This window comes from Vulpes vulpes, chromosome 15, assembly GCF_048418805.1.
Source record: "Vulpes vulpes isolate BD-2025 chromosome 15, VulVul3, whole genome shotgun sequence".
In the NCBI taxonomy this organism is placed as follows: domain Eukaryota; kingdom Metazoa; phylum Chordata; class Mammalia; order Carnivora; family Canidae; genus Vulpes; species Vulpes vulpes.
In genome coordinates, this window is record NC_132794.1 from 29,474,072 (window position 1) to 29,493,853 (window position 19,782).

Genomic DNA, 19,782 nt, shown 5'->3' on the forward strand with positions numbered 1-19,782 from the left:
ATAATCAGGGCAGCTGGACCTGCCCTGGTCAAAAGATCACCTAAGTTTTATTCTACTATCACAGACAAGCAAAGGGGTTGTGGATTGATGCTGGCCATTAAAGAGAGAATAAGAGAAAGAAACTAAAGGAATAAGCAGAGACTTAGTTAACATTTGTGTTCCTGCTTTCTTACTTTTGCTGAATAATGAATCACTCTATTAATTATATTTCTCTTAACTTTTTCACATTTATATTATCACATACCATAGATTACAATAATAAATATCTAATGAGTTCTAATGAACTTAAGATATTTGCTTTCTAAATTGTATCATTCCTACATATTAAAAGTTCACTGTGGGCAGCCCGGGGGGCTCAGCGGTTTAGCGCCGCCTTCAGCCCAGAGCGTGATCCTGGAGACCCGGGATCGGGTCAAACGTCGGGCTCCCTGCATGGAGCCTGCTGCTCCCTCTGCCTGGGTCTCTGCCTCTCTCTCTCTCTCTGTCTCTCTCTATCTCTCTGTCTCTTATGAATAAATAAATAAAAATCTTTAAAAAGTTCAATGTACAAAATGTCTTCTAAAAAAGACAGTACTCATTTAAGAAAAAAAGAAACATATTTCTAGCCAGTATTTCAGGAGAAATCTTGTCATTTCCCCCAGTGCAGCTCATCATAAAAGCTCTAAGGAAATAGTGTTTAAAATCAATTAACCAAGAAGGCCAAAATCAATTTAACGGGAGTTAGCTAATGTTTTACTAAAGCGAAATCTCTTTTCTTTAAACATGATTAATATCATTTAGGGGTTGTTATTAGTGCTGTCGCTACTAAAAGTTGTAACCAGTTTGTAATGAAATGGCCTTTGTGTACACGTACGGGATTTATAAGAAGCACAGAAATTTAACGTGGTATTAGTGATTATATCTTTTCCTTGCCTTTGATATTTTAAGAGAACACTCCATTTTTTCTCGGCCTTCTTGGAATGTCTCCTAAAAGGTCACTGAAGGATCAAGAAATACTTAACCTATAACCATCCACGATTAAAACAACCCTATGCAAATTATATTCTAGGATGACATTTAGCAGTGTTGATATTGGGTAGAGTCATAAAAATCAATGGATTTTAGAGTTAAAAAGGGCTAAACATATAGGCCAGTAATTCCCACATTTTTAACAGCTCATTTCTTATAAGAACCCATACAATGCTAAAAATATACCTGCTAAGACTGGAGGGAGAGGCTATCTAACCTGGGCCAGATGGCTTTGTCCCGCATCACACCCCACCCCCAGCCCACCGCACCCAGTTTGAAAACCAGGCAATGATCACTTAAGTAATAGGAAACTAAAATCTTAACAAGACAGGAAACCAAAATCTTAAAATAACAGGAGAAGGCAACCTGTTTAAATGACTTGTCATGTTAACATAGCATATTCATACATTTGAAACATAACTCGATCCATATCTGGTATTAATACTTGGTTTTATTTATTTATTTATTTATTTTCCCTCTCACTATCCATGTCCCATCTGTAGTTTTCATCTTCAGTTTTACACTTGTTACTAATTTGCTTCGTCAGATCATGGTGCCACTGTGAATTAGACCCACACATAAACCTGTATCTCTTCTCTTAAAAAAAGAACAAAAACCAAAAAACTGAAAATGCTTTACTACTGCTGGTGAACAGCATGCTTTCACTATCTTTATATGCATATAAGATGTTCAACCACCAAAAATGACATCATATTCATTTATTTTTGTAATTACAGCTCCTGGTAAGAGTAACGTTAATACCACATAACCAAGATATTACCTTCATATGCATTAGGTTGTAGCATAGGAAATAGGCAATATTTGAACTTCTGAATCTAGAAAGATGTATTCCTATGGCTTAATCTAATAAAACCCTTAGTACTTATGATAGCCTTGCAATGCAATTGCTATCTGCATTCTCTAGGTGAAGACTCTGAGGATCCCAGAGAAGAGCTTTGTCCAAAGCAACACTGCCAGGGGTTTTATGGTAGAATCTGAAAACCACGTGTCTCTGAATTTCATATCTTTTCTCTTGCGCCAAGCTACTCTATATGCTCAGAACATTTAAATGGAAAGAGAGCAAGTATATTCAAAGAGTAATTTGGTTCTATAGGAGCATAAAAGTGAAAATTAATGAAATCATTAATTTCAGACAGAATATATTTCTTTAGAAAGTGAGCTTCATATATTAAAACAATATTTACTAAGCTTTGATCAGATATCAGTAGCATAGATTGTCTAGACTTAAAAGCTACCTCTAAAGCCCTTAGCTACACCAGCTGTCAATCTTATTTAACTTACTATTACAGCTCATGTGCCCAATAATCTTACCTCATGTTATTATCAAACCAGGACATCTTTATTTTGTCTAGTATTTTAAACTAAAATAAAAACACAGTAGACCGAAAAAACAACAAAAGGAGGCTATTGAAATATGAGAATGTTGCCTTGGAATTTGCACCTAATTCCAGAAACCGTTAGGTGGAAAAATAATCAGATGTCGTGTCTATGACCTTTCATCTTTTAAATTCAAAGGAAATGAGTTAAAAACAAGACAACCACAACAGAAAACCTTCTACTGTAAAAGGAAGATAAAGTAAATAAATGGAGAAGTCACACTGATTTATGAAAAGATTATTTGACCCCATCAGAGATAACATCAAATAGCTATCAGAACCCAAGGCATTAAAGTGGATAGGAAGTAGAGTGGACATGGGTATCTGGCATAATCATTCTAGAGTGTTAGTTCAATAAAAACTAGTTATTTAACAGTTGCTTACACTGAAACAAATTGAAAATTTTTTCACATTTTATTTTTGTTCTATCTTTAGAAAAAGACCTTTAGGTCTCTTATACAAATCATTTACTTAGAAAAAGGCAAAATTAAAAATGAGACATGTCAGAAAGAACCATAAACCCATGAAGACTCTAATATTATTTGCATGGTTTTATTTATTTTACATTTTTTGCACACATGTATCTGAAGATTTCAATTTTGTTTTTAAATATATGCTGTGATTCACATAATTTTTAATAAATATTCAATAAATAATAAATATTCAATTTCTTTTTTGACTTGCACTGTAACTGATAATCAAAAATTCTATGGGCACAAGGCTGAATCTTCTAACTTTATTTTTATTTTTTAATTTATATTAATAAAACATTGAAAGGCTAGCCCAAGCCCTGTATATTGCCTTCGTATAGAAAAGCTTCTGAACATGATATATATGATAAGGAAAAACTCCTACCAGTTCGGAGAAATATTTTAAATTTATTCTAACATGTATAAACTCGATATAGAGATTTTTTAAAAAAACAAATTAATGGAACATAAGGATAATCTGGCCCCATCGCCTGTCACCTAATGATTGTCACAGTTGTTTCTGCCATTCTGGATTACCAAGTAAAACAGCACTCCCTCCCCATCTCCAATCCAGAGACACCCTTTCCTGCTTTGAGAGCATGACCAACAAGGTCATCCTTCCAAAAATAGAACATATTTCTTCTATCACTGATCTAACATAGCAGTGGTCCCCTACTAGATCCTCAAAGAGCTTAGGATAAACTTTAAATGAGTGGTCCCAAAAGTAAGCATTACAAAGGAAGAAGAGTTTTCTGGGGCTTAAAGATTAGGAAATTCCACATAATTTGAGGGGAATGGAAGGGAACGGAAGGAAGAAGGCAAATAGAAAGAGTAAACAGGGAATTCCAGGAGGGAAAATGTTACATGGGATGGAAACAGGAATGCCCAAAAGGGACCCTTCATTTTGAGGATTTCATCACTTTAAATGATTTTTGAGTGATTCTTTCACCTGCAAGTATTTATAACTTTGCCAAGAGATTGTTTCAAAAATTCTGTGGAAGATTTTGACAAACAAATCTGAAGAGACTATAAACTGATGTTTCTGTATTGCCTCTACCACTCCTAGCTCGTTGATTTAATAAAGGGATATATAGTATCGGGGAGTTGATAATAAGAATCCTATGGATAATAATCAAGTTCATATATATAAATGCTTAGCATAATCAACATAAAGCACAATCATTGATTCTAGTTATTATTATTTTCAACATATTGTTAGAACTATTAAAAGAGACTTTGATGTTTTTAAAAGTAAGAGGAAGAAGAATTATAAATAAATAAAAATTGGATTGATTTTGAAAAACGTAATTGAGATGTTCACTGTTCTCTCTGCCCAAAATTGAAAACGCATCTTGATATTTCAGTTAAATATAAAAATAAAACCACAAATGAAGCAATAAAAACTGAGAACTGGGTAATATACTAAATATTTGGATGGGGATGACTTTCTATATATAAAAGCATTATCGAAATAGACACTCTTAGTCATGGCTAGTGAGAGTGTAATTTTTTTCTGTTTTTCTCAGAAGCATCTTTGCAATGCATATTAAACGCCTTAAAAAGTTCATGTCCTTTGAGTCAGTAAGTCAATCTATTTAAGCAAACACTTAAATTCTAATGAAGAAATGAAAAATGTGCACAATGGTTTCTGGATGATATGTTCAAGTCTGTGTTATTCTTTAAAGGAAACAAAGAATAATCCTGGAAATAACCTAGATGTCAAATAAGAAGGGAATATTAAATGTGGTATATTCATATTACATAATATCATAAACCATATAAAATGATGGTTATAAGTTTAACAACATTAGTCCAACATTATGCGGAAGAAAAGCAGGATACAGAATAATAAATATTAAACTCACAACTATAAAGCAATATTCAAAGAAAAATGGAAATGTATGAAAACATTATTTCTTTTTTATATAAATTTATTTTTTATTGGTGTTCACTTTGCCAACATAGAGAATAACACCCAGTGCTCATCCCCTCAAGTGCCCCCCTCAGTGCCCGTCACCCAGTCACCCCCAACCCCCGCTCACCTCCCCTTCCACCACCCCCCTAGTTCGTTTCCCAGAGTTAGGAGTCTCTCATGTTCTGTCTCCCTTTCTGATATTTCCCACTCATTTTTTCTCCTTTCCCCTTTATTCCCTTTCCCTATTTTTTTATATTCCCCAAATGAATGAGACCATATAATGTTTATCCTTCTCCGATTGACTTATTTCACTCAGCATAATACCCTCCAGTTCCATCCACCTCGAAGCAAATGGTGGGTATTTGTCGTTTCTAATGGCTGAGTAATATTCCATGAAAACATCATTTCTTGAATGACGGTAGGATGAAGAGTTGTATAAAATTTTATCCTTATACTTGTTAGTATTTAAACATTTTCTATAGTAAACAGTGGAAAAATCTACTTACCAAAGAAAACACACAAATTCATATAACTTTTTCAATTGTGGAAAAGTACACCATAAAATGAAATTAAATTATTTTAACAAAATGTAGTAAGGTTTACCATTTTAAATGTACAGTTCAGTGTATTAAGTACATTTACACGATTGTGCAACCATCATAACCATCCATCTCCAGCACTTTTTCCATTTTCAAAATGAAACCTCTGTGCCTATTAAATAACAACTCATTTTCCCCTTCTCCCAGACCCCAGCAACCAACAGTGTACATTCTGTCTCTATGGATTTCACTACTCTGGGAACCTCATATAGTAAAATCATACAGTGTTTGTCCTTTTGTGATTGTCTTAAGAAATAATATTTTTGGGCAGCCCTGGTGGCTCAATGGTTTGGCGCCGACTTCAGCCCAGGGTGTGATCCTGGAGACCCGGAATCGAGTCCCACATCAGGCTCCCTGCATGGAGCCTGCTTCTCCCTTAGCCTGTGTCTCTGCTTCTCTCTCTCTCTCTCTCTCTGTCGCTCATGAATAAATAAATAAAATATTTTTTTAATAAAAGAAAGAAAGAATATTTTTGCAAACCATTTTTTTTCTCTCCAAGAAAGTACTAGAAAGTAAACCAAATAGTGGATAAGAAAATAAAGCCGTAAAAGGTCAAACAGCCTCCAAAAGATTGTAAAATGGTTGAGATATATGATGATTGGATTTAAAATGTCATGATATACAATAATTTTAATAACCATTTGTATGTCAAAGGTTTCAATATTTTTAGAGTTCAAGGAATTTAGACACTGTTGAAAGGATATAGTCTCTTAGAGACAAGTATGAAAAAACCCCTAATTACCCCCTTATCAACACAGACTTATTTTAAAACACTTCTTTCAAACATATAACTAGACAGAAAATATTAAAATCTGCCTATACTAGTGATATTTTCATGCCAAAGTATTAGCTTCTCATTTTAATACGTCTGTTAGTGTATAATAATATCTATAGCCAAAGCAGTGTTTAGAAATATTCTGATTCTACTTAAATCACAAGATGTGCATAAAATGACGCAATAAAAGGCATCTCTATTTTTGAAAATTAAAAATATCTACAGTATTTTTTATAATTATATTTGGCCACCTTAATAAAAATATGTTTAATATGACTTTTTTCAGATATAATAATCCAGATTCTCTGTATATCACCTACATTGATGACAAATGTACACACAGAAGGTCAGCTCTATGTTGAGGGAACACACAGATCAATGTGGATTCACTTAGTTACTATAAATTTATCAGCCTGGCCCCCCAAACACCACTCTACAGATTGATTTAACATAATGTCCCTACCCAGTTAAATTTCTGAACTTAAGTTAGGAAGAGCATTGTCTGGATATTTCCACATTGATCAAATTATTATCTCAGAAATCTTTACAAGGAGATCAGATGGAACAGGATATAGTTTGAATCTCAGGGACATCAGATGGAAAGACTTGAAGCCCTACATGGTTATTGTTCTGAATATGAGAACAGAAGTAGATGTGCCATTAAAGTACAACTGTGTGCAAATCGAGGCAGCCAAACTGGCAGCCTGAGTAGCTGTGGAGAGAGACAGGAATCAACAAAACAAGGAGTCATCTCAACTACAAAAAGAAATTGTCTGTGTATCCCATGAACATAAACATATCTGACAATACTACAATCCAGTGTTCAAAGAGAATGGGGGTACTTAGAGTCAAAGCTCACGCTGGTTTTGCAGCCTTTGCTGCACCGAGAGAAATAACTAAGGGCTGGAGATGTGAGAATTCTGGATGTACCAGTTGTGAATTGTATTTTGAATAATAATGAAGCAAAAGAAGAGAAAAAAGAAATTCAAGTTTGCTTTTATAAGCGTAATCTTTGTAATCACCATTTTGGGGCATTTGCTATATACACTAACTTAAGTTCCAGAGATTTATCTTTATTTTGAATTTGTGACTGAATACCGTATTGGAAAAGGAAAATACATGATTTGGAATATATGAATACCATAAAGTGAAGACATTGACACATTAGTGAAATGACCACTAGTTTGACCTTTTCCTGTTTTGTTTTCTTTTCTCTTTTGACATTTTTGAAAAGACAGAAGGTCTGTCCTTTGGCAGTAAATGAATTTAGTGTTCCTTCTTTCAAAGGCAGGAGACTGGGTGGCTAGCTCCTCCCTTCAGAATGTGTGATGGTCATGTTGAAAGGAAGTGGCCATAAACCTCTAACAAAATATTTCACTAGACTGATAAAAGTATTTTTTTAATTTTTGTTATTAGATGTTTTAGATCAATGAATGTCATTTGCATTCCAACCCTTAATTATTATTTTGGACTTGTCTTTACTAATGACTTCTTAAACCTGCCATAACCCCATTAGGACTCTTCCAAAATTGTTTCTCTTTATTTAGGGTTCTGCTACGATGTTACATCTTAAAATATAATCAAACATGTCCCAAGTGACACCGATAATTAAATTTGTGGGAGCTTTCCAGTTCTTCTGGTGTAACAAATTCAAATATAAATTTATTGCCAGGGTCAAAACCAGAGTAATGTCCTGTAGTGACTTGGAAATTCAGTTAACATGATAACTAACAAAAGTTTCTGAAAGAACAAATTGCTCCCAGCAGAACATAAAAGGGGATGACATAAGGTTAGACAAAAGATTCATGATTTAAGTGAATTTCTTTTGAAATGCAAACAACCTCAAGAATCTTTACAGCTCTCTTAGGGAAAATCTCCTGGGTGGTATCATTTGTGCTGAGGGGTGTTAGAATGGTCTGGTAGGGTGCTAATGGAAAGTATTACAGTCTTAGTGTTTCAGGATTAACATTTAAGAATCCCTGGAGCATCTACTGAAGGTGCCCACAGAAATTTCTGCATCACTCTTCCAGAGGTATTTTCCTTGTCACTGCTTTTCACTTGATGTTTCACATAGCTTTATGCTTTAAGTGGTACCTGATAAGGACACAGCTTTCAACAGTGTCTACAGGCAGTCGTAATTCTGCTCTGAACACCTCAGTATTTCGATTTCAATTTATTTTAAAAATTTCCTTCACCGCAATCAGCAAAATCAAATCAATAATTAAAACTAAATGTTCATTGGAAGAAGATAGTCAAACAACACAGATGCATATATGCTCAGATTTGGTCTTAAGTCTCTGTTTCTCATTCTAATCATGAGAGCTTCCCATAATTTTCCTCTGTCCTATAAGCTTTAGTGATGTAACTCAATGAAATTCCTGTGGACTACTTAACAATGACCAGTAAAATTTGACCCTTATGGTATGATATACGTATCATTATAAGCAGGGTTATATCAAGGATTCTAGTACCCTCTTCTATTTTAATAGAGGGTTGTGATATCAGAATGAGGCAGGTACATTATTCATATATCATGTAACAGATGAACCAGCAACCACGGATGACCACACATTCCAGTCTACACCTGGCCCTGAGGAAAAACTGCTAACACTGACAGCTGCACATCAATACAAGCACAAAGGTTCAGAGTAGATTGGCCAATGAGAGGCTATCAAAATAAAAACCTCATATCACGGCTTTCAAAGTAACCTTATTTCACAAAATTTGACAATTGAAACAATGATTCTTTATCTTATGCAAAGGGCTCAAGCCCGATTATTAACACCAGAGCTGAAATCCTTGGAAATACCTTCTGCGTGAACAAAATTAAGTAATAGGTTATCTGTTCTGAGGGGGGACTAGTGTTTAAAGTCACTAGTCCAGCTATCTCATTTTATAGGTGAAGGAACTAAAATCCAGAAAGGCAATGTATGTTTATGAGGCAGACATTATTTCTGTTATAGCCTGGCACATAGGAGCTCTCAATAAGAGTTTGTTGAGTGAATTGAACAAATGAATCATTTCTCCCTCTGATCTTCTTTGTTCCAAACACTGAAGTTTCTCATACCTAGGAGGTTTATCCAGGAATAGGCACAGGCATTTTGCATAAGATAACATATTTTGATATTTGTCTTTGGTATGAAAGTTACTGTTGTAAAGCAACAGCTTTTTAAGGAGGGAGGTTAATGGATTTGTAACTAGAAGAATAGAGTCATACTGCTACTTATCAAACATTCAGATAAAAAAAACTAAATTACATCAGCAGTGAAAAGTCATGCAGCTCAAACATCAATTTTAATTTAAAAGCATTTCTGGAGACAAGGCAAAATATAATTCTATTCCTCAGTTGAGACAGTACTATTTCAAGGAAAATGAATATAGAAGTCTGACAAACAATAATGTTAATAACCCCCTTATATGTCTTTCTGATGACAACAGTGATGACAAGATCATATTACAAAAAGAAATCTCAGTCTGAGGGAAACAGGTAGGAAGAAACCCCCTGAAGCTCCTAACACAGTTAGGTCTCTTGTCAGACTGATGGCCCAAACACTCAGAAAGTGACATCTCCAGGAAGCTGACACTGCATATGTGAAAGGGGCCAAGATTGAATTGCTAATCCATTCCTTCCAAAGTTCATGCAAAAGCACGCATAGATATTACCAGTTTGGACTCCCCAGAGAGCACACCTTGCAGTGAAAGTAAATGGGACAACAAATGTGAACCAAATTCTGAGCAGGAAATTGCTACATGACTCTCACTAAGTTGCTTTAACTCTTTCACTACCAAGATAGGAACATTAAGGAAAATCTTTGCCACATTTATGCCAGCATGGTACTTTATGGGAACTACTGCAATGAACATAATCCTCTAAGCAGTGGGAGCTCCATGGAGAGTCACCATGGAGAGTCAGACTCAGGTCTCTGGTGAGGGTATTAGTCAAGTACTACTCTCTGACCCACTAGCGGATTTGATTTAGTGGGGTGAGGATTGCAACTAAAGTGGCTCAACATCCTGTGGTATAAACTAAGGAGAACACATCTCAATTTTCTTACAAGACAGAAGTGAAGTGGGTGAAGAAATCAGAAAGAGGAGCACTCATTAACTTGAGAAGTGAAATTAGGAACCCAAGGAATATGGAATCACATTTTTCTCTTGCTTTTACCTTAGAAAATCCATACTGATCCAACATTCCTTTCTACTACCTCATTTTCCTGCCTGTCTGACCCCCATCTTTATTTTCCTTTTCTTCTGTTTTATTTCCTTATTCCTTTTCATAATCGATTGAGACCAACAAACAAAGAACTGCTCTGAGATCCCTGAGTTTGCTAATCACCAATGCTTTCCTCAAGTTAAAAATATTTGAGAAAAAAATTATCTGGGAACAATGATCAACATTAAATTAGCGCAATTTAGTGGAAACTTAATGGATTCTGATGTGAGTCAGGACTTAGTATTCTGACTTGTTTCTGCACTCTTTTGTTGAAAATACTTAATTTCTCAGAAGCTCAATTTTTTCATCATTAATAAAGAATAATCTTTTTCCCTATCTCTGATCTGTTTTAGATCTTCCAAAGACTTAACAAAACCATCTGATATATCTTGTCTATTTTTTTCCTGGTTCTATGCATGTGAGGTTTCTCACTTCCAACTCTGCTCCATGCTACCATGCATGGAGCTGAATATTTGTGGAATGTATTACTCATTTTCAAAATCTTCTAGCATCTATCTTTTCTGTTTGGGTTTTTTTGTTTGTTTGTTTGTTTGTTTGTTTACTTTGGTGACTATATAACAACTGTCAATTCTTTCTTCTTTCCACTGCCTCCTTTTCACACTGAGGTTTTGGTGGAAAACATAGGACTAGGTACTGTACAACGTGTCATTGCTTAGTATATCTATTCATGAAGTTCATTGCTTCAGCTATTTGTCTGGAATTCATGTATGTTTCTCTGTATATAATAGCTTGTGATACATTTCAATCCTTGTTATTATGGATGTTGGTTAGACTGAAAGTAGTAGACTGATGAGACTATGCTCCTTCAACTTGATAAGAGTCTCAATGTCTTTATTTCTGTGGGGGATAGGTGTATTTATTGCTACTTTTTAATGATCATAGTGATTGATTGGCTCCTGCCAGGGCTACTGTACATATGAAAAAGTTGCCAGGATAGGTCATATGTTTGGTAATTTGGGAGCTCCTAAATTTGGAGGATACATTGTTTTTTAGAAGGTAGAAGAAAACTGATTGAGGAAATGGACCAGTGACATAGCAGCTGAGACTTGGCCAATTCTTTATTTTAAAATGCGAGAGCTGCAAAAAGATGAGATTGAAGCCTTCTCCTTCTCTCAAACTACATTCCATAAATCATCAGAGGAGAGGACTTAAGCCATAGGCAGTTGTGTAAATCTGGTTGTGGGATAACTTTACTACATTTTGCAGAAGCATTCAGTAATAAACATCAATAAAACCAGGACCAAATTTTGTTATTTATATTTCCACATAGACACTATAGAATGGACTTTAGCATTTTCAATATTTTCATGATATAAAGTTACTTTTTTATTTTTATTTTTAAATATTTTATTTATTTATTCATGAGAGACACAGAGAGAGAGGCAGAGACACAGGCAGAGGGAGAAGCCTGCTTCTCCTGCAGGGACCCCAATGTGGGACTCGATCCCTGAACTCCAGGATCATGCCCTGGGCCAAAGGCAGGCACTAAACCACTGAGCCACCCAGGCGTCCCTAAAGTTACTTTTTTATTTTGGTAATTCTAATTATACAAAGAATGCAAAATGTGCTAATATGTATATAATAGATTTTAATCGGAAACCACTGGCAGTTGTAATAACAATTAACAAAGGGCAATATCTAAATTCTAAAACTGTCTTGGTTAAATTAATATAAATTTTAAAAGACTAATTTAGGAATGTCTATTATTAAATTAAATTGGCCTCTTATCCTTGAACTGTATAATGAGATTTTGATAGATGATCTTAAAGATTACTATTCAGTTCTGAAATTCTAAAATGGATTTTTTTAAGTAATCTTTTTAAATTTATTTTTTTCTCTAATCTTCGTTTTCTTTGAATTTAGATATACATGCGTCTGTGTGTATGTACATATCGACCTGTGATTTAAATAGATATATAAGGCATATTACCAGTATTTTTGAAGGCCTCTACTGATTTACCATCTATTCACGTGGCTTTATTTTATTTTAAAGATTTTATATATCAATGTGCCTGGGTGGCTCTTGATTTCAGCTAAGTGTACAACTTGATTTCTGCTCAGGTCATGATGGCAGGGTCCTGGGATCCAACCCTCATGTGGGGCTCCTGGCTCAGCGGGGAGTCTGCTTCTCTCCTCCTCTATCCCCCTCACCACCTCTAAAATAAATAAATAAAATCTGTTTTGGAAAAAAAAAAAGATTTTATTATTTATTTTGAAAGAGAGAGAGAGAGAGAGAGACTTGGCCAAGCTCTGAGTGAAAGAAGGAAAGATGATTCTGGTTTAACATTCAGCATTGTCTCTGCCACCATGACAGAGATTCATTAGTACACTCCAATGACCAAAATGTTGGAAACTAGTTAAAATTTATTTTGTGCCAAGGCATTTAAATGCATCATCCAAATGCTCTTCTGAGTAGACAGAACTCTCTCTCTTCTGAGATTATCTTTGTTCCAGTTGAGGCAATTGATATGATCACACTGTGGATGGTAGAACCAACATCAGAATCCAGATCCACTTGATCCAGATCTGGCACATGCTCTATTTAGGTACCCATTTATCATCTCTTCTAGCAGAGATAATGAGGTAGAATGCTTACTTCACATTTAGATTAAACTAAAACTTTCCTGATGGTAAATGAATGGTTTACTTAAAAATACTATAAAATCTCTTGAAGTCTTTAAAATAAATTCTCATGTCTTTTTGATAGTTTAAACATGTTCAGAATGAAGGCTGGAAAAGAGATACCCAGAGACCCTGTAAATGTTCATCCAGCCTTGTGATATAACATCTTTTTTTAAGATTTATTTTTTTAATTATTCCAGAAAGAGAGAGAGAGCAGAGGGAGGGGAAGAAGAGAGAGAGGCAGAATTTTTCAGGCAGACTCCATGCTGAGCGCAGAGACTGACAGGGGCTCGATCTCAGGACCCTGTCACAACCTGAGCTGAAACCAAGAGTCAGGCACACAAGTGACTGATAGAACCTCTTTCTAATGTGTATGTTTGGTGGGAACTGGAGAAGGAAGAAACTAAATAATAGATAAGTAATAACCTTGACTTAAGCCAGCTGTAGACAAACTTAAAAAAAAAATCCCTCAGTGATCATCAGCTACATAATTTTCATTGGCCCCATCTATAACAATTAGTACTTCAAACACTCAGGTTTGTCAGATCACCGAAGGAAAGGATGTTAAATAAGTAATCTTTAAAAAAACAAAAAACAGTGACGCCTGCGTGGCTTCAGCGGTTGAATGTCTGCCTTCAGCCCACGGCGTGATCCTAGAGACCCAGGATGGAGTCCCACATCAGGCTCCTTGCATGGAGCCTGCTTCTTCCTCTGCCTGTGTCTTTGCCTCTCTCTCTCTCTCTCTCTGTGTCTCTCATGAATAAATAAAATATTTTAAAAATAAAAAAATAAGAAAATAAACAAAAAAATAAAACACAAAACCAAAAACAAAAATTAAAGGACAGATTTGGTGAAACTTTTTCATTGTTAAAAATCATAAATTTAGATGTGCAACATATATTGGGTAAACTGTAAATTTAAATTTTATATTCCTATAAATGTAAGGAAATAGTTATTGGAAAGAAAGAAAATATATTCAAAATCAAAACAAGCTAATGCAATAGGGGAACCGTACAGTTTGTATTAAGTTGTCAAAAATTGTACGAGCAATTTCCCAATATTAATCATTGAGTCCATTGGTACCTTGACATTAGTATTAGTATATAATGGAAAAACTGAAATTACAAAAATCATTCATTTCTATATTCCTTTTTGCTAAGTAGAAGATAAATCACTGCTTAAGAGATAATTTTCATGCAAATTAAAATATTTTAACATGAAGTAATTTATATATCATTTTATTCTTTCATTTGCAGGTTTGTCTGTGAAGTTAGACCAGATGAGTTCATTCATTTAGTCCACTTTATCATTTAAGGAAGAGAATGTATACTTAACGTCTCTCGTATTTTTAAGCTAAACAATATTATCTAAGTTTCCTGATGGTATCTAACATGTAAAAACTTAGTATTTGTTGTATAAAAGGACTTCAAGTACTCCACAGGAAGTCAGAAGTTATTTTATCAGGCAGAAACAAGATAATTTGGATATTGGAAGAAAATCAGAATCTGTTCCCAGATTAGTTCTTCTGTATGATAGAAACATAGGCAGTTCAATTGGATTACATGTGCCCTTGGATTAATTCCATGATATTATTGTAAAAGAGAATAAGCAACTTCTTTTGAATTTGAAGACTCCGTTATTAAATATGTCTAAAAGACACTCAGTGAACAGATAACTATAAAAATCTGAGACCTATAGATATAAGAAGTCTTTTCTCACATCTTTGACAATTCCTTCTTTTTAAGAACAACAGAAATTCTCTTTTGGATTCTTAAAAATTTTCCTTATTAGGATTACAGTTATGCATTGCTAAAATTCAATTATACAAAGCCCAGATTGGAGCAGATGGACTTGAAATAGTTTGGCAAAGAATCAAAGGGATTTTCTTTGGTTCATGATATTGTGATGTAAAAATAGCAAAAAGTGTATTACTTAACGTCATTGAAATTAGGCTATATAATAAAATAAGAACTCAAAAGCTTTAAATAGACATTATAAAATATGGAGCAAAAAAAAGACTATGCACACATGCAAAACCTAGCCTGTCATGGTTAGAGGACACAGAGCTGCGCTTGTTGTTTGTGAGGTTGGCAACTTTGCTTATTCTATAAAAACACTTTTCCAATCTAGGTGAGAGGTTATCAGCTTCACTACCAAAGAGCTAATTTTTAACTTTGGCAGAGGTTGAGGGTTCATAGATTACTAAAATGGAGGCAGGGGAGCAGGATGGGCAACTTTAGACTGGGGAGTACTGATAGTATGAAGATACAATATTTTCAATGAACTCTGAGATGTTTCTCTGTGTTTTTAAAAATTCCAAATTTTAAGATGTACACACTTAGAGAAATTATACCTCGATATTACACATTACATTAATATTTTATTGATTTAAAAGCTTTACTAAGTTTGAATGTATCACTAAACTTTTCAGTCAAGATAGGAAGTGATTTTCCAAACTGATTTTAATTCTAAAGAAAGAAAAATATTCTTCTTGATCACAAGAGATGGTATTTGGGAGGAAATACTCTATTTTTATGAAAGATTGCTACATATTAGTTACCTTAAATTCCAGATTTCTAAAAATAGAATATTTTAATAATTACACATGCACCCAAAGTACTAATCATCAATAGATACATAGGTAGGCAGATTTACTATATATAAGAGTATTGATGAATCCTTGAAGGTGAATTGATTGAAATTAGATAGAACATACTTCAGAAAAATAAGTAATTTACTTTAGCTTCCTCAAATCACTTTAGAAACAAGGTGGAGGTAATAAAAAATGATATAAGAGGGAATGACTCAATCTCTGATCTGGGTTTTTAATACTCCGCTTATTTTGTCTAGAATCCTTTTGTAGATAATAACCCATACATTTCATCTAAATGTGGTATTTCTGTATAGCATGCTAAGACAATCATATAAAAAAATTGAAACTGAACAGATAACAAATGGTGATCTCTTGGCTTTAAGAAATTCTTCACTTTTGAAAACAAATACCGATTACATATTTCCATATTTTTAGCACATCAGGGACTTTCTTAAAGTTATCAATCAAAGCAATTTATTAAAGTGTTTCTATAATGTGGAAGGTATCACAAGTAATCCTGGGAAACAGCCTAACACTCAGCCTAGGTTTTGTGATCAGTTCTGGATTCAAAGGGGTGCTGCACCTTTTATTAACTTGGGTGAGACATCTAATCTTCGATATTCTCATCTGCACAATAGGAATAATATCACACACATAAAAAAGGTTTTATAGGAATTAAACACTACGGTGAATTCTTAAGAAACTAGAAAAATCCCTGACACAGAGTAAGTGCTCACCACATGGTGGCAGATATTAAAATTATCATCCTGGATCAAACCTTTGATTTGCCTGTATATACTATCTTACAATTATAACAAGAGTATATTGGAAGGAGTGAAAAAATGGATTGGGATTTTTCCATTTATACCACATTTTTGAAGAATCTGGCATGGAAAAGAAATATTTAACATTTTATATCCTATATTGTGCAGATTGCCTTCAGATGAGTATTTTACGGTTCTCCATGAATGGCAACTTAGAAGAACAATCACAAAGAAGGCCATTTGATCACCTTACCCAAATTAGGGTTAATTATAGTCTCTTACACACAGTTGTCTTAAGATGTATTAAAATATATGTTTATCTGGTAGGCACATTTTGAGTACATAATAATACCATTCCAAGTTTTACATAAAAGGAGCCTAGATTTTCATGCACATTTCTCGATTCAGCTGCTTGTTTAGAGAAGAAAAAAACAATTCGTATTTGGAAATATATTGAAACCAAAGGCCACTTAATTTTCTGAATCTTAAACTCTGATTCAGTGGTGGTGGGACTTCACCATTTTAAGCCATTTCTAGCTTTTTGTCTTACTGAAAACCTTAAAAAAAATGTTTTGAAGCTGAAGCACTGCTAAAATTGAATTTCTAATTGTTTTTTGAAAAAAATTTTTTCAAAGATTTTATTTATTTATTCATGAGAGATACAGAGGGAGAGGCAGAGACACAGACAGAAAGAGAGGCAGAGAGAGAGAGAGAAGCAGGCTCCATGCAGGGAGCCTGACGTGGGTCTTGATCCCAGGTTTCCAGGATCACACCCTGGGCTGAAGGCAGGCGCCAAACCGCTGAGCCACCCAGGCGTCCCTTGAAATTGTTTTGAAAAATTATTTTTGAATTTCCAACTTCTAGTAGAATGTTCAGGTTTTAAAGATTTTGCTTTAAGAAAATAATAGAGTAAGAAATCAATGTTTTACATAGACAGTGCTCACTAGAAGTGTGCTAAATTTAATTGAAATATACACATTTCTCTAATATAGATCTTGTCAAATCTCCCAGAAGATGTCTTTGTTCCCCCTTGGACTTAACGTTGTTCATATTACATTTCTGTCTGCTGACTCTCACTGTTGCTGACAGTGTGAGAGTTTTGCTCATAGTCTCAAACCAGACTCAAACCAGTGAGAAAGTCTCACTTGGTATGAGACTTTTAAAAGAATATATTAGTTTTCCTAAGTCATGTTTAATGTCAAATGAGAGACTGACAAGACATTCACTTAAAATATCACTTATGAACTTATCTTGGAGAAAAGCAGAAAACATGTACTTCAAATTTCCTTTGTTGTAGACACTATTACAGAATGTAGGTGTTGTACAACAAAAAGTGGCACCAGACTGAAATCACTGGCCTTCTTTGCCACTTTGAAATGATAAAGTATTATGAATGCAAAATGATGAGGCTTGGCCCCAAAATGCCAAGTAAATATAATCAAAGCCATTTCCTTTGAATAATCCTTTTCTCCCCATGAGGTCATTTTTCATATTCCAGAGAAGGACAACTTTCTGCAACCAATGAGGCCACACTTCTCTGCCTTAGAGGTTGATAGTAAATCGTAGGTCATTCTCCAACCTATCCCCCCTTCTTCCCACACACATTCTTTCTGCCTCTGAGTGATTTTAGAGATCACTTAAGGAAAAGCATCTATTGAAGGTGAGTCTATCAACTATAACATGGAATCCATCTTTTGTCCTATAAGTTAACAGCCATGAGAAAACTCCTCCAGGTGAACTATTCTAGTACGTTCCTTTCTGAGATCTATGTTAAAGTTTAAGTATTTAAAATCTACATCATTTTAATTTCTGAATTATTTTATTAGGGAGACTCTATTGTCAGAGTATTTGTAATTTGATCGAGATAGAGACTGTGCGTGGGAGAGTGTACATTATTTAGAGGAATGAGGTAGACTTTATAATCCGTTACTTTCAATCTTAGTCCAAACGTCTAAAATACATGTTTAAAGAATTATCAGTTATTTTTCGGTATTACAGAAAGATAAGAGAGATGTTATTCCAATGAATTTTGGGGTTTTCCCAGACCACAGTATTACTTGAGATTTGGCTCTTTGGGGAAAAACCAAACCAAACCAAACCAAACCAAACCAAAAAGCATGTGAACATGTTTAGCCTTTCTTTCATAGGGTGGTAAAACGATAACGCAGTCAGAATCAGTACTGTGAGGATAACTTTAGCACATTAATGCACTTTTTAAGTTTTACAACTACATGGTGTATATCAAAAGTTGCTGAAATCACTCTTAATGCTTCACAAGGAAAGTGGTTTGTTTTATTCTTTCGCAAAATTATTTCATCACCATAATTTTCAAGTATGCTGAGATGCCCTAAGAACTCTCCTAATCGCTTAAGCGTCCCTGACCTTTTTGTTTCTTTCTTTTTTTTTTTTCTTGAAACACACAACATCACGTCCACGATGGGCAAGGGAGAGCCAAATTAAGTGACACCACCAAAACGCATCCACCAAACAAAAGGCTCTTCGGCAGCCGCCTGCATCGGTGGCCTCTTTCCCGGTGTCTTCCAGCAGGGGGAACTAAAGACTCACTCTGCAGCCGGCGGCAGGCTCGGGGACCCGCGTGGGCTCCCAGGACGGCCACCGGCGAGCCCGTGATCACACGCGGGCCCGGCCCCCGCGGCCAGCCCGGGGCGCCGCCGTCCCTGGCCTCCCTGTGATCTAACGTGGCTGCCCATAGTCATCCCCGTCCCGATGACGTTCCCTTGGTGGTTTTTGCCTTAGTTTCCAGGGTTTGTCATCTTTGGGCTGGAATTCGGCTCTTTCTGAGCTTCTTTTAGCTCAGCGGCTTTTCAGCTTTCCTCCATCCTGTGTTTTCCGAATTTCCTTTCAGACGTGCTGGTGTGTGTGTGTGGGGGGGGGGGGGGTAGGAGCTTCGGGATACAGTCCTCGGCCCACGTCCCCGTCCCCGACCCCGTCCCCGGCCCGGGCATCTCGCGCCCGACTCCTCGCGTCCCACCACGCGGCGTCAGCCTCCTCTTTGAGGGGTCAGAAGGCACAGAGCAGCCTAAGCGGGGATGCGCCCCCGCCCCGGGATTCCTCAGGGGCCGAGCATCTTGCCAAGCGGAGCCGCTGGAGGCCAGAGGTCTCGCCCCCCCACCCAGCGCCCCCCCCCGGTTTCTTCCTTGTGCCGCTTCAACGACGTGGGGCGCCCACACGACCTCTGGGCTCCCAAAGGCGGTCCGCTTCGCTTCCTGTCCTTTCCTCCTCCCGCCAGCTTCTCGTCCCGCTAGCAGGTGAGGAGCGAGTCTGCGGTTTCCCGGGTACCGAGGCCGCGCCCGGGCTCCGGAGGCTCGTCCTTTGGCAGGAAGCGCGCGCGGTCCGCGGCAGGCGGGGCCGAGCGGCCGGGAGGGGCTCCCGTGAACTCCCTCC

At 36.1% G+C, this 19,782-nt stretch overlaps 1 protein-coding gene across 33 annotated transcripts in view; it reads left to right on the forward strand.

The window, feature by feature from the left end:
- ROBO2 (roundabout guidance receptor 2) overlaps positions 1–19,782 on the forward strand; it is a 1,660,631-nt gene that overhangs the window by 1,058,204 nt on the left and 582,645 nt on the right. The gene's annotated exons all lie outside the window — the stretch shown is intronic.